The sequence below is a fragment of the Haemaphysalis longicornis genome, unplaced genomic scaffold, assembly GCF_048455015.1.
Source record: "Haemaphysalis longicornis isolate Haplotype H1 unplaced genomic scaffold, Haemaphysalis longicornis Haplotype H1 scaffold_7, whole genome shotgun sequence".
NCBI lineage: Eukaryota > Metazoa > Arthropoda > Arachnida > Ixodida > Ixodidae > Haemaphysalis > Haemaphysalis longicornis.
Genome location: NW_027526422.1, coordinates 171,064,042 through 171,078,874, shown reverse-complemented (window position 1 = coordinate 171,078,874; position 14,833 = coordinate 171,064,042). Strand labels below are relative to the sequence as shown.

Genomic DNA, 14,833 nt, shown 5'->3' with positions numbered 1-14,833 from the left:
CATTATCTGGGCCAACTCCGGGAATGATGCCCTTCGAGCAGGCAAGAAGGGAGGCACAAATGGGCTCACCGGGAAAGAGGCAAAGGTTGAACACTTCAGTAAGTCCCGCACGCACTCTTGGTCAGGCGATAGGATCACAACGCCTCCTTTACAGAAGGGACGCCCCGTGGTGATTTTCTGGTAGCGCTCCATGTCAGCACAAAGGGCTCCTTGCATTTTCCGAATCGTTGTGCGGTATTGCGGCCCCATGCGTGGGCACAAGAGCCACAGGTATGTCGGTAACCCCGTTGCGGAGAAAAGCCTGCGAAGAGAGCTCCTGCTTTGTTAGACTGTCCGACCAGGGGTAAGACCCCCCCCCCCCCACCAGGAGAGTTAGTCGCCATTTGGCGCAACAGCACCCGCCCCCAGTACAACCCAAAACAAACTGGTCACAAAGGGAAAGTGGTGACAAAATCACCTAAACATGGCCAAAGTGGTAGTAGTAGTATGAAAATTTAAGGAGCCTTATAAAATACGAGTGGTTCCCCAGTCCGGGAATACAAGTGATGACTGGGGAACCGACGCCCTTGATGGCAGTAGTTGCTGGACGCTCAGGTAGGCACTGGTAATCAGGTTCTCCCACAGCTCATGGAGGATTCAGCGTCTAAAGGTCCAACCAGACGAACGATCCACGAGAGAAAACTTCCAACAGTGGATATTCCGTCTCGTTGGATCTTTCGTCTCGTTGGACATTCAGGCTCTCCCATATTATATGAACGTCTGAAGCCTTCTACAATCACCTTCACTACCCAATTCAACAAAGTAATGGCGAGAACATCTGCGTTTCAGGTGCGAGTATATAACTCCGCTTAAGTACACGATAATTTAAATTTTATTATACTCCCGGGGTTGGCGTGTCCACGTGGTGGCGTCGCGGTGGTCAAAATCACTGCGGCTAGCCTAGCTGTGATCACTGGACTTCAGTACTTGGAAAGCATAAAAAGAAAAGCCACCTAAGCTGTTGCAAAATGCGTTCTGGACGCCGGAGTGGCGCTAGTGCGTCATACATCTTGAAGAATAAATGTAGATATTATCTGCAACTTTTCGTTGACATTTTTACGCTGTTGTTTGCATCCCTGTTTTTTCTGCCCACCCTTTTCTCCAAAACGGCCCTCAATTTACCAATAAATTGAAATAAAATAAAACAAACAGTTTCTACTCCGAACTCCTTGCATCTCATCTGGATAATCTCATTCCCTGGATTCCAAAATCAGACTCCTGCATTTATTATGGATCAATAAAACGATTATTTTGGTGATTGCATTGGGAAGCAGGTGACAGACAGTACGGGAGCAGTTAAAACCGTTTGAAAAAAAGGAAGTGTGAGCAATGAGTGAGCAACAGTTCTAATAATGCCACGACATAGCGCCGTCTTTTTTACACGGCTTTTGTTTGTGCGGAACCGGCGTTACTATTTTTTGTCTTTATCGAGCACCATTATTTAGGAGTGGTACAACGAGAAATGAGATTGCGTGAGAACTTTTACACTGGTATCTTAGCTCTCCCTTGTCGGGGGGGTAGTCGCAGGACACGAGTACATGTGTTATGAAATAAACATTTGATAGTCAATGATTGTCCAAGTGCCTCCTAAGGCTCCCTCAACCATCACCCTGTATTTTGATCCAAAGCTTGATAAATCTTTTTCAGTGGTACTGCGAAGAAATGTGAAAAAGCTGGTTTTGATTTGCATTGGAAAGGGGTGCAGGAAAACATGACAGAGTAGAAATTAAAAGGTAGTAGCGTTGTCCTGCCTGTTGTCTACTCTCCTTCGTCGCCTTTCTTGGATCTTTTTTAACTACTATTAGTATTACCACTCAAACGTAGCCATAATATTTTTCTAGTGCCCGCTCAGGGAACTGGCCAGCGTCAATAAGGGCTTCCAATGGAGGGTGATGGCAGATTAATTAGTTTTCAATTCACTTGATGTAACCTGCCCACCCACACGCACGCTTTCAACTTAACGAACAATTACAAACTAACTTTTCCTCGAGTGTCCAAGGTTCCATTTAAAAAATCAATGATCAGGCCGGTGGAAAAGCGAGTCATTTTTTGTAAAAACTTTATTTTGGTGGACAATTCTAGCTTCTTGCAATGCGTGATGTTGCTGTTTTTTGGGTTATCAGCAGTAATCATATTACACAAATGCGTGTGTGGGCATTTTCGGCTTGCGAGGCAGTGCTTCTTGGGGATATAAATGGCTCTGAAATACCATAAAGCAGAAGAAAAAAGGAACAAATTATATTCAACTTTACCAGCAATACATCGACGTTCCTAAGAGCAAATACAGCTAAACATGACTTGTTAAGGGGGTATCCTTAGCTGCCCTATCTTGCGACAAAGTGGCTTGTGTGTGTCGGGAACAGACAAGTACTGTCGCAAAATATAGTTAAAGAAGTCCGGTCACACCTAAGTACTTTTTGTGTACTATGAATACCAAAGGAGGAAGGTATTGCTTAATGCGTCGTACGCCTTTTCCAAGCATCGCGTTGTTGAAGGGAGAGAGAGAGAGAGAGAGAGAGAGAGAGAGAGAGAGAGAGAGAGATCAAGAGAGCTCTTAATTTTAGTAAAACAGACAGGTCTCCCGGCATGTTAACTCCTACTCGCTACTCCGCAGGGTGGGCAGGAGGGAATAATGTTGCAATAGGAAGTAAGGCGGAAGGGAGAGAAGAAAGAAGCAAATAAAATAAGTAAGAAAAGTATGTAGCGTGTGTGTTGGGGCCGTCAGTACGACACGTGAAAAGTCTATAGACGGTTGCTCTGTGCAAGGACGTTCTGGTCCTATATCACCTCAGCGACACCGATGTCATTGATGTATTCAAATGATGCTGTAGGCACTTTTTACGCTGAGGCAAGGGAGATGGCCATGGTTCAAGAACTGCTTTTATAGTTTAGAAACTGGGGTTCAGGCACTCGAACTTCTGTGCGAGGTCGTTTGTTGGTTCACTCTATGTAGGGCAGTCCAGTAAATTATGCTCTACTGTTTCCGGTGAACCGCAGTTGTGGCAATATGGATTTGAATTTGGGCAAAGGCGATACGGGTAGGTTTTTGCGAGCGCTACGTTGGGACGTAATTGATGAAATAAAGTCTCTAGACCACGTGGAAGTATCTTCGGTAACCTCAGCGCCAAACAAGGATCGTCGTGATGCAGGAATCGGTGCTGGTTTTCCACAAGAGACCAAACTTTGCTCCTTTCTATGAAAACCAGCTCCTTCGCTGCTCTCGGGGCGTCGTGAAGAAAATGTTCTTCACGTTCAACAGTCCTTATTTTCTCTTGGCAGCCTAGTCGGCTTCTGTGTTGCCGATGATGCCGCACTGTGCAGGGACCCACTTCAGTATCACGCTTCCCCCGGAGACGCAGACTAGTTGATGTACGTAGGAGACATCACGAGATAGGTTCCTCAATACTGAAGCAGCTGGCACATGGAAATAGTTTGTAGCGCTTTCTTTGAATCTGTAAAGATAACCCACCATGCTGGCTGCTGGCGGAGAAAGTCGCGAAGCCGTTGTGTAATGGCATGAAGCTCAGCAGATGTGAATGATATTGGGCGTTCAAAATGGTATGGGAGTGCTTGGCCGGTTTATAAAATGGAGAGTCCAGAAGAACTGCAGTCAGGCGCAGATAAGCCATCAGTAAAAATATGGGTCATATGAGATTATACTGGCGACTTATATGGGCTAGTATAATTTTAAGGAGGCAAATTTGAGGCAGAAATTTTTTGAAGGGTCCAGGTATGTTAAATGTTCGGATAGGGGTGATACAGTCCGATGCGGTAAATCAGATGATGTGGCATAATTTGTCCTTTTTGGTCGAGACACGCATGTTTATAGATCTTAAAGTTTCTGCTCAGACCGAATTCTGGTTGCAGTGTACAATACCTGCCAAGAATTCGGAGGTCCCGCGCTGCCTATGCTATACCTATATTCTACATGTGTAACTTTTGTAAGTTGTGCATTCTAATGCAAACGCAGGTGTTACACCGTTGGCTCATTTTTGAAATTTTCATCAAATTTACAATGTTCTGTGGGCTGTTGAAGTTCAGTCGTTGATTTTTGAGGAAGAAAATTTTGTTGGATATTCTTGATCTGTGAGTGTTTTTTGTGAAGGTTTTATTTTTAACACTTAGTGTATTTTCCGGTTTTGCAAGATTCTGTTCGACCTGGTTTTTTATTCAAATTAGTATAACGACTTCTGCTGTAATTACTTCGCCAATTGTGGTGTGAAGAAAACAATACGGGTGATCTATTTCGCTATTTTCATTCTGTATTTTCACCTTCCTTCTTTGTGTATTCTTTGTTTGTTGAGGAAGATGTATAGAGTTAGTGTCTTTGATTTCGTCAGTTTTTTTGTGTACAATGCGTTATTTTTAGCCTTGGTACCTTTAGTATTTTAAACACTCCCCTCTACCAATTATCTGGAATAATGGTATTATAGCAATTTAAGTGGTTCGCCTCCGGAAATTGTGGATTTTGTCTTAAATAGAAGAGTATAGTTCGTTTGTTTTCACTGTCTCTTTATTCGTAATCGCAACGTTCGTTCTTTTTCTGTTTCAGTCTGGTCTCCGTTTTTTGAGAAGATGTATAGAATGCATATTTTCCATTTAACAAGTTTAATTTTGTGATCTTTTTTGTTTTATAGAATACACTTCGATGAGACGTTTAAATTTGTAGTATTATAAATATTAAATGGGTGGCTTCTGTGAATTGTACAGTTTCCATAGTTGCAGGGCGTTACGCAGTTCTCGGCGTGGGGGTGGTCGGCGTAGAATGCTGCTCAATAAATACATGTATCTGCTCAATTCACTGCAATGGTCGTCGAAACACGACGGTCTTCAGCTGTCGCTCCAACAAAATAGCCTCTCATTTTTCCGCCCACCTCTCACGCGCTTTCTCTCCAATCTCGCCCTCACTACGGTAAAGGCGGCCAATGTTTGCTCAAGGCAATTGAATGTTCTTTGTTGCAGTGCTGGTGGACGACTTAACGAAACTTACCATTACCATTTCATTCGAGCGCCGTCATAGGGCATGGTCTACTCCGCTATTTTTTTTCTTTTTTTCTACAAAACAGTATATGCCAACCTCCCCCCCCCCAGTTTTCATTCCGGTTACGTCAATTTAGTCAGCGCCACTCCGGGGCTCCTCCTCGTCATCGCGGACCCCTCTTTCACTAATTTTATTCCCGTCGTCACCACCGATGCTTCTTTCGCAAGTTTAGAAATCTACTGACAAAGCCGTTAGTCAACAGAAGCGCACGTGGGCGATTAAACGAACGAAAGCCACCGGAGCCGAGCACACAGCGGAAGCCGCTGCCACCTGAAATTCCACATCGCCGAGTAACCCCAATCCTGACCCATAGGAGAGCAACTTGGCCGGTTGCAAGGCCACCTTGAACCCATGTTATTTTTTCAGCTTTGAAGGCTTTGAGGGCAATATTTTCACCGTTGTACGTCACCGCTAACTAGGCGCCTTTCACGGGTTGCCGGTTTATTTGTGCAGAGGCCGGTGGTGGAAGGAGGGCGGCGTGCGCGCAGAGCTGGGCTGCATGCCGCTGCCGATTACGCCCGTTAAGCAAGTGGGAGATTTAAACGTGGAAGCCTCACCACTCAAACCGCCCTGTCCGCTGTCGTCCATAATGAAGCGGCTTAGCTCCCGGTTGCTGTGTGGACAGACCCTAATAGGCTACAATGTGGGAGGGAAACCGAGAGCGACGTGTTTGTGCGCTAAAATAGAGCTCAAGGTCTTTCCAGTTTTAACTCGCAATGGCAGGACAAATGTTGTTAACTTTTAGAAGGATGATCGGGAGTTGAAGAAGGGTCGGTCCGAACACAAGCGCGAATGGACACGGGAACTACTTAAAACCGCTGCCACCGCCGTTGCCTCTACAGGTTCCAGCTCGGCGAGTAACTGCGAATCCCTCCGCGATAAACAGCAACTTACCCGCTTGTAACGCTGGCGTGATCCAATATTACTTGCTTCAGAACTTTTAGAGGTTGTTTAGAGCTTGTTGAGAGCGTTTAGAGCGCATTTTCGACAGCAGCTTTTACTGCTAAGCTTGCCCACATAACCGGTAGTTAGTTTATGCGTGCACGGATTGGGAGTAGAGGGCGGGGTGGGGTGTGCTCGCCCAGCTATAGGTTTCATGCCCTTTCTGGTTTTATGTATGTTGTGGTGTTGGAAATTCAAACGTGGACGTTAAGTGGCCCAATTTTACCTGTCCAATGTCCTAAAAAGTAATGCGCATTGTGTTGGTGTGTTACACAAACTACGCGGTGATGATAATGCTGGTTGGAGCTTAATGGCGCAAGGCCAAGAAGGGCACAGAGCGCCAGATAAGAAGTTACTGAATTTTGATGAGACCGTAAATACTAAAACATGTGACTAAAAGTAAAAGTGATACAAAACAAAAGACAATGGAGATTGCTGGTGTATAGGGCCAGGATGACTACACGTGATATGACAAGAGCTGCAGAAATTTTACGTAAGCTAGAAACTTAAAAACACGTTCACTAGAAAACATTGCTTCGTCGGCTAAAAACTATGATGAGTGCAGTGGAATGTGTCGTCTGTATAATTCAGGAAAATGTTTGTGTCGTGTTGTGTCAAGTGCCTTGAATGTGATTAGTATGTGGACTACAGATAGGCCCCTTCCACACCTGCTACACATGGGTCCCGAAGTTCCAGTCAGCAGGTGGGAGTGCGTTACATGTGTGTGGCCTATCCGCAGCCTAGCAAGAGCGACTTCGGTGTATCTATTGTGTGAAGTAGTTATGTAGCGTCGCAGTTGTGGTTTTATTACGTGAAGTTTGTTGTCTGTTTTTGACTCCAGTGTAGTTGCCATGTGTTACGAAGCTGCCGTATGATGTGTGTCTTTAGGTCGGTGTAAGGTACTGTTGTTATGTCAACTGTGGTCATGGGAGCAGCAGCTCCAGCCATTCGATCACAGGTCTCATTGCGAGGGATCCCACAGTGACCTGGTACCCAGCATATAGTTATTTGAGGATTTGAGGCATATGCAGTTATTAGTACCTTGAAAAGAGCATTGATCACATAGTTTTTAGACGACTTTCCTAATGACAGTGCCTGCACAACGCTTCACAAATCTGTGTAGACGATGGACTTTTGCGTTTTATGTTCGAGAATGTTATTTGAAACTAGTAAAATGCCATACGCTTCTGCCGTATATATACTGCTATGTAAATTCATTCTTTTAATAACTCCAAAATTTCGTTCACGCGCTAAACAAGAGACAGTAGAACCAGTTTTCGACGCGTCGCTATAGAATTCAGAGCACCTTTACCTGCCCTGCAGGACCAGGAAGTGCTACAGAATCGTACTCCTGGGTACCCTATTTTTTCTACTAGTGGGAATGACAGGTCGCATGATACACAATGAAGATATCATGGTGGAATTAAATTACGGATGGTGGTCTTGTGCGTTTCTGACAAAGGGACCTTGAGTGCAGCAGCCTCCTCCCTCACTCTGAGGGAAAAAGGTAAGGATATAGATCGCCTATTTAAAAAAAGTAGCAAGTGTGATGTATCGTTCATGATGGAATTAAAAGAATGGTGGCTAAGATACACGATTCTAGATGCATACAGCAGGTCAAAATACTCCCGCTGAGGCCCTAGGCGCGATTTGCCGCACTCGACAAAAAGACTTTCGACAGGCCTGGAGCGTAAAGCACCGCATGAGAGGCTAAGGCAAAGATGCAACACTGGGTCGAGCATTTTCTGTGCGGTCTTTCTCGACACCCATACACGGCACTGCCGTAGTTGAGCCGAGACCCCACCAAGGCTATTTAGGGGGCAGCAGGAGTCGTTTCCCGGCCCCGTACGATTGATGTAAGAGGACCTTAGAATATTTATTGTTTTTAGCATTTGCGTTTGAACTGTGTCATAGGAGGAATAATGAAGTATTGATGAAGTTTTTCATCAAACAAAATATCTAAATACTTGTGCGCCTTGTTCACAGGAATCGGCACATTCGCAAGAGTGATGTTTAGGTCCGGCTGGACCCCGCGCTTCCTGGAGAACAAAACGCAGGAGCTCTTTCGAGGATTAATTCTAAAACCATTTCTTTCTTCCCAGCCGGCAAGTTTCTTGACGACGAGCTGGACTTGACATTCGAAGATGGACATATTACATTATTTAAAGGGTATCTGGACGTCACCCACATACATAGAATACGAGATTGTTGGTGGCAATGCCTTTCCAAGAGAGTGAATCTTAACGACGAAGAGCGTGCAGCTCAACAGTCCACCTTGCGGCACGCCATTTTCTTGCACATGTACCTTTGACAGTGCAGAATTACCTCTGACGCTAAAGGTTCTCTCCAACAAATACCTAGCAAGGGTGTTAAACATATTACAAGAAACACCGAGTGACTTGAGGTCACTAATGATCTTATAACGCCAAGCGGTGTCAGGCTTTTTCGAGGTCGAAAAACACAGTTAAACCGAACTGTTTGTGAATTATTGCATCCTTGATGTATGACTATAGTGCCACAAGTTCATCGTTTGTGGATATCCCCGCCCTGATGCCTGCCTGGAAGCTCTCGAGAAGGCCATTGTACTCCAAAAAGTACACGCGCCTTTTGTTTATCACATTCTCGAGACGCTTGCACACGCAGCTGGTCAGGGAAATGAGTCGATAGCTAGCAGGAGAAGAAGGGCCCTTCCCTTCTTTCAAGAATGCTACAAGTATGGCATCCCTCCAAGAATTTGGAATGTGCCCCAAAAGCCATATCTTGTTGAAAAGTTGAAGGAGTGTTACAAGAGTGTCTGTGTGTAAGTTCTGTATCATTGTATATGTGATGTTGTCTAGGCGTAGAGCTGAGTGTTTAGTCGTGCTCAGAGCACCCATCAACTCATGAAGTGTAAAACCAGTGTTATAAAAAGTGGCTGATCTGTCATTGTTATGTAAACGCTTCTTTTCGGCGACGAGTTTGTGTTTCATGAAAGTGTAGTTTGCTGAACTAGATATGTGTTGGAAGTGTTGTGCAAGAGTGTCAGCCTGGTCTTCAGGCGTGTCCCCTGTTGTGCTGGCCAAAGGAAGGCTGTGTGTTTGTTGTCCTTTCAGTTTGCGTATTCGTGTCCATACTTTTTGTGTGTCTGTGTAGGAGTTAATTGATATTTATAAATGAACCCCAACTATTGCGTTTTGACTCGCGGCGCACACGTTTTTCAAACGCCTTGGCCCGTTTGAACAAAAGGAGGTTACTCGACGTGGGGTACCGACGAAGGATACCCCGCGCCTTGTTCTGCACCTCTCGCGCCCGCCTACAGTCCTCATTCCATCATTGCCTCGGCTGGTTGCGCGGGAGAACAGAGGCGTGGGGAATGAACTTTTCGGTGGCGTCGAGGATGTGCGCCGTGAGCAGTTGGGTAACTTCTTCAATGTGTAGGTGTGTTATGTTCGTGTAGTGTAGTTTGGATGTCTCTGTAAATGTATTCCAGTTAGCTCTTGATTCATTAAACCTTTTATGGGACGATGGACTGATTCGGTATTTACCTATATATGTTAGTGACGTGGGGAAGTGTTCACTACCATTAGGACATAGAAAGAGAACTGAAGATCCAATAGCCAATTTAACGTGGGAATAATTGATTTGATTGATTTTAGGGTCTAACTCGACGACACAACTCGGTTGATCAGGCGCACCGTATTGGAGGGCTCCGGGTAATTTTCACCACCGCGGGATCTTTAACGTGCGCCGAAATCTCGTACACACTCGTTTTACTGCTTTTCGCCTCCATCAGAAAAGCGGCCGCCGCGGCCGGGCATTGAACCCGCGTCCTCGTGCACAGCAGCACAACGCCTTAGCCAATGAGCTACCGCGGCCGGTAAGGTGGGAAGAAGTGTTTTGTCCCATAATATAGTATGTTGGCTTTTTCTGTTGCTCCTGAAAAAACGGCGGGAAACACCTCGCGACGGTTTGATCCAGCTTATGTTTGGGGGCTCGGGGTCCGCGGTGTCGCCAGCACCGTCCCCAAGATTACTCAAGGGGCCCCGTGCGGGGACACAAATTGCCCGGAGAGAAACAGACAGATCCATGTTTGTTCGCTAGTAGAAATCCTGCGTGATACCAAGTTTATTGAGTTAATTGGTTAGAAAGTAGGCTCAGCGGTAAATTACAAAGTTGCGTTGTTTTATGCACACCGTAGACTGCGCCCAGTTTCGCAGGCCATTCTTCTTCAGACAGTAAAAAGGAACTAAAATTATAGTATAATTATGGTTTTAGACGCATTGTTTCCATTTGCTTTCGCCAAAATATACAGCAATGTTTAAAAAAACCACTGCAAATACGACTTATTCAGTATTGATTGGCCTGAAATAACCCTAATGTTTTTTTTGTGAACAGCTGCCGAGTCTGAACTGTGCTTGAAGATTTAGCGGCTTTGAGAAGTTTTGCATATGCAAACCACTCGTTCCATTGTTGTCTTTTTTTGCAGGAAGGTTTAATCGAGCGACAGAGAGGCGTGCAGAGCGAGAGAACAAAATTGCCCATTTTAGGTACACCGAAAAGACTATCGTAGTTGTAAACAATTCGGTCGACAAGTGCATTTGCCTGTTGTGCAATCAGCCACGAAAGTCAGACTCGTGAAAGAAAAGCCCAAGGAGCTTTTTAGAACAGTTCTTGGAATAATAATGATGGTGCTATTTTTTGGCGCAAGGCCAGCTGGGGCCAGCCAAATAAAAGTATATAACAGAAAAAAGTTGGTAACAAATGTGTAACTCAGAATAACAATAAAATCCAATAAACGCAATGGTGATGGCTGGTGTATAGGGCGAGGTTTGATTATGCCTGACAGGAAATGAGGTTTAAAAACTTATTGTGATGTTCACTTGGTGGATCTCCTCGCCCTGAAGCCAGCCTGGCAGCTCTTGAGAATACCTTTGTACTCTAAAAGGTACATGAGTCTCCAATTGATCATCTTCTCGAGCCCCTTACACATGCAGTCTGTCTAGGTGATGGTACGGTAACTTGCAAGAAAAGAAGCCTCCTTCCCCTCCGTCAGAAAGGTCACTACGGTGGCCTCCCTACGAGACCCTCGAAGGCGCCCCGAGAGAAATATATTGTTTTAGAGGTGAAGGAGGCGTTTAAGTGTGTCTGCATGTAAGTGTTATATCATAGCGTATGTAATGTTGTCTGCGCCTGTAGCTGAAGGGTTACAAGTACTGACTGCGTTCTTCAGCTCTTGGAGTGAGAAGTTGCTGTTATAAGACGAAGTCGACCTATTACTATCTCGCAAGGACTTGTTCTCACGCGATGTTTTGTATTTTATGAAAGTGTTGGTTCAGTGGGCTGAACTGAACACATGTTGAAAGTGTTGTGCGACTGTGCTAGCCTAGTCTTTCAGTGTTTCCCCTGTTGCACTAACCAGGGGCAGGGTTTGTTGTCCTTGGACTTTTCGCATACGTGTCCAGTATTTGTGAGTGTGGTTGTATGAGTTAATAAATGTGAGGAACGTGCGCCAACTGTCCCTTTTTGCCTCCGAGCGCACGCGTTTCCCAAGCGCTTTTGCCCGTTTGAAAGATGCGAGGTTGTTAGGCGTGGGGTACCGGCGAAAGACACTCCACGCCTTGTTGTGACCCTCTCGTGCTCGCCCGTAGTCCTCGCTCCACCAGGGCCTCCTTGGGTTGCGCGTAGAACCGGAAGCCTGGGGAATGGACTTTCTGGTAGCATCGAGGATGTGATGACGTGAGCAGTTGGGCGGCTTCGTCTACATGTAAGTGTGCTATAGCTGTGAGCTGTATATTGGATGTATCTGTGAATTTTTTTCATTACACCGGTTATGGGAAGATGGACAGCATGAGCCTTTACCCATATATGTTAGTGAAATGAGTAAGTGGTTGCTATTGTATGGGTCTGAGTCGTGGCACCACTCGAGACAAGGAAAGAGAACTGCGCAGGCAATAGCCAAGGCAAGAAATGAGTGTGTGCTGTGTCCTATGTTATGGTATGTAGGCTGTTTCTCGTTTAAAAGGCATGCGCCAGGGGATGTTAAAAACTTCTCTTCCATGCATCTGTGCGAGATGCACCCCAAAGAGAAATGTGCGGATTCAGGTCGCCTGTGAGGATTTATGGTTCGGGGAGCTGGTCAACCAGCGCCTCGAAGTCAGAGCTCAAAAGTGCAAGATCCGGAGGAATATAAATATAGCGCACCGTTATCAACCTATCGTATATTATTGCACCGATTGCTATAGCTTCAAGGACAAGATTTGAAAAGAGAGGGTGGCATGCTAATGATTTCCGGGTGACAATGGCCACACCACCCGCAGAGTGTGGGCAGCAAACCCTGTCCTTTCTGAATACCATGTACCTATTTAAGAAACTTGTTTGTTTGGAATTGAGGTGAGTTTCTTGGAGACACATGATACTTGGCTGATTAGTATACAGCATCTCCTACACGTCGTCAAAATTTTTAAGGAGGCCTCTGCAGTTCCATTGGATGATGTTTTCTCTTCCCATTATTTACATTTAGGTATGACAGGAGTGTGTGTGTCTATGTGTTGTCTTTTGGGGCTTGTACTCTCGAAAGGGGCTGTTTAGCCCTTCCAGTTGGCTTGGACGTCAGAGGACGCTCCTTGCAACGCGTTGCACGCAGGAACGGCCCGACATCCATGTCCTCGTCAGATATGAGAGGGATGCCCGACGGACCGGGCCCCCTGGACTTGGCCCCCGTTCGGGGGCCCTTCACTGCGGGCGCCCGGATGGCATTCCCCTCGACACCCTCCAACGTACTGGAGGACGGGGACATCGTGGCAGGAGTGGCATTGGTCCTTGTGGATATGGTTTGCACCACTACTGCTGCTGCCTCACCAAACAGCGCGGTAAGGAGTTGGGCTGACTGAAGCAACCGAGTAGGGAGCGGCGGCGGGACCAGGTTGAACTCGCTGAACAGGGTCCCGTGGAGACCAGTTGCTGCACCGCCTCCGGGTGAGCTGCGTCGGCGTACCTTCCCAGGGGAAAGAAGCGAACTCCTTTCGCGCCTCTGGATAGTAATGTTTTCCGTGAACTTCACATTCGCGATTTGCTTTTCTTGTTTGATTTTGTCGCGTTTTCGTGGGTATGCAGAGTAACAGTTTGCACCTGGCAGTTTGCACAGGTTAAATTTTTATTGCTGCACCTGTCGGATGCGTGGTCGTGCTGGGCGGATTTTGCACAGGTAAGTTTTCCACGGAAGGAGTTTGCGCCGTGGCCGGACCGTTGGCACTTGAAACAGCTCCGAGGGTTCGGGATGTAAGGCCGGACTGGGCATCACCTGGCATTATACTTGTGGAAGTGTTTTAACAGAGTCCGATTTTAGGTTTTTTGTCATCGTGCTTGCGATGTTGGTGCGCCTATAAATCTCACAATTGTTCAGTCCAACCTTCAGCTCATAAAAAGAAAATGGGTCGTTGTAAGTTGGGCTTGACTTATTATTTTCCGTAAAGGCTTCTTTTCCGACCATACTTTGTGAGCATACATGTGTTTGCGTAGCGTGCAGAACAAGGTACATTTGGAATTGTTGTGCAAGCACATTACTCTGGTCGGCAAGCATGTTCACATGTTTACTGAAAAGAGGCAGGCTATGTGTTCGTTGTCCTCTAATGTTTTGCATTTTTGTCTAGAATTTGTGTGTACTGCTGTGTACGCGTTCAGAGGTACTAGGAAGGCACTACGGCTCTCCCTTTGAGGATTGCAGCGGACATGGTGCGGAAGGGCTATCGCCTGTTCAGCGAATATAATTTTTCCTGATAATGGGTACAGACGAACGATACCCCGCGCCTTGTTCTGGTCTTCTCGCGCCCACCTGTAGCCCCCGTTGAACCATGATTCCTTAGAGTTCCCGAGGCACCGAATACCTGCTGAATGGAATTTTCAGCGGCCTCGAGGATGTGCGCATTGAAGTGTCGGATTTCCTCGAACACGCGTATCCCGCTTTATAACAGTCTTATATACGTACAGGAAAGTTAAGATGTTTGTCCAAATGTATTCACGCTCGCTCTTCTTCCTTGCGCTTTAAATAAGAAGGTGATCTATTTAGGCTTTTATCTATGTACGTTATTATTGTTGGAAATGGGTCACTACAGTATAATATTGTGCCTCTATCTCATTCCGGATGTGTTAAAGAAATAGTTAAGTCGAAGTGATATGTTTTGCAAAAGTTGTTCGTACCTGCGTTTATCAGTGAGATGCTTCCGGGGCGCTGACTGAATCAATTGTGTAACGCTTCCATTATCCGCGTTTATCCAAGCGCTAATTTATGTCAGTGGTGCAGCGAACCGTGGGACATGTTTCAGGAAGCGCCGACACACTCAAGCAGTTTACTACAACCTTGAGAGATGTGCCCAAGCACTCAAAATCACCCTCACTGTGCTATATGCTTGTGGAGCCGCTCCTAAGCCACATCTGTAGTTCAAGCGTTGTAATTGTTCTGGGGGCGGCACTATCGTTGAAGTGTACTGAAGAGTTCCCGCATTTAAGCAAATAGGCGCTACCCTGAAGAATGTTCCTGGAAGCGGTTACTCATTCCAGCTATGCCACTGCACCGTGCGGTATGTTTCTGGAAGGGCGTACGCACCCAAGCCGTCGCGTTACCATAGAATATATTTCCAGAGCGGCAAGTCACCCTAGCTCTTTGCTGCCGCCGTAAGAGATGATTCCGGGAGCACTAACTAACGTTAGTGCTCCTTTAAGACGTAAAGACGTAAAGTAAGACGTAAACTAGACAGTAAGACGTAAAGTAGAAGAATTCAGGATCGCGCTGCAGAACCGATATTCCGCCCTTAACGAGAAAGCCCAGCTTACGAC

At 46.0% G+C, this 14,833-nt stretch overlaps 1 long non-coding RNA gene across 1 annotated transcript in view; it reads right to left on the bottom strand.

Moving 5' to 3' along the window:
* Positions 1–2,108: 2,108 nt before the first annotated feature.
* LOC144145504 (uncharacterized) overlaps positions 2,109–14,833 on the bottom strand; it is a 69,094-nt gene continuing 56,369 nt past the window's right edge. The window contains exon 3 of the long non-coding RNA XR_013317507.1: positions 2,109–2,239. This is a non-coding gene — a long non-coding RNA (uncharacterized LOC144145504). The remainder of the gene's footprint in view (positions 2,240–14,833) is intronic.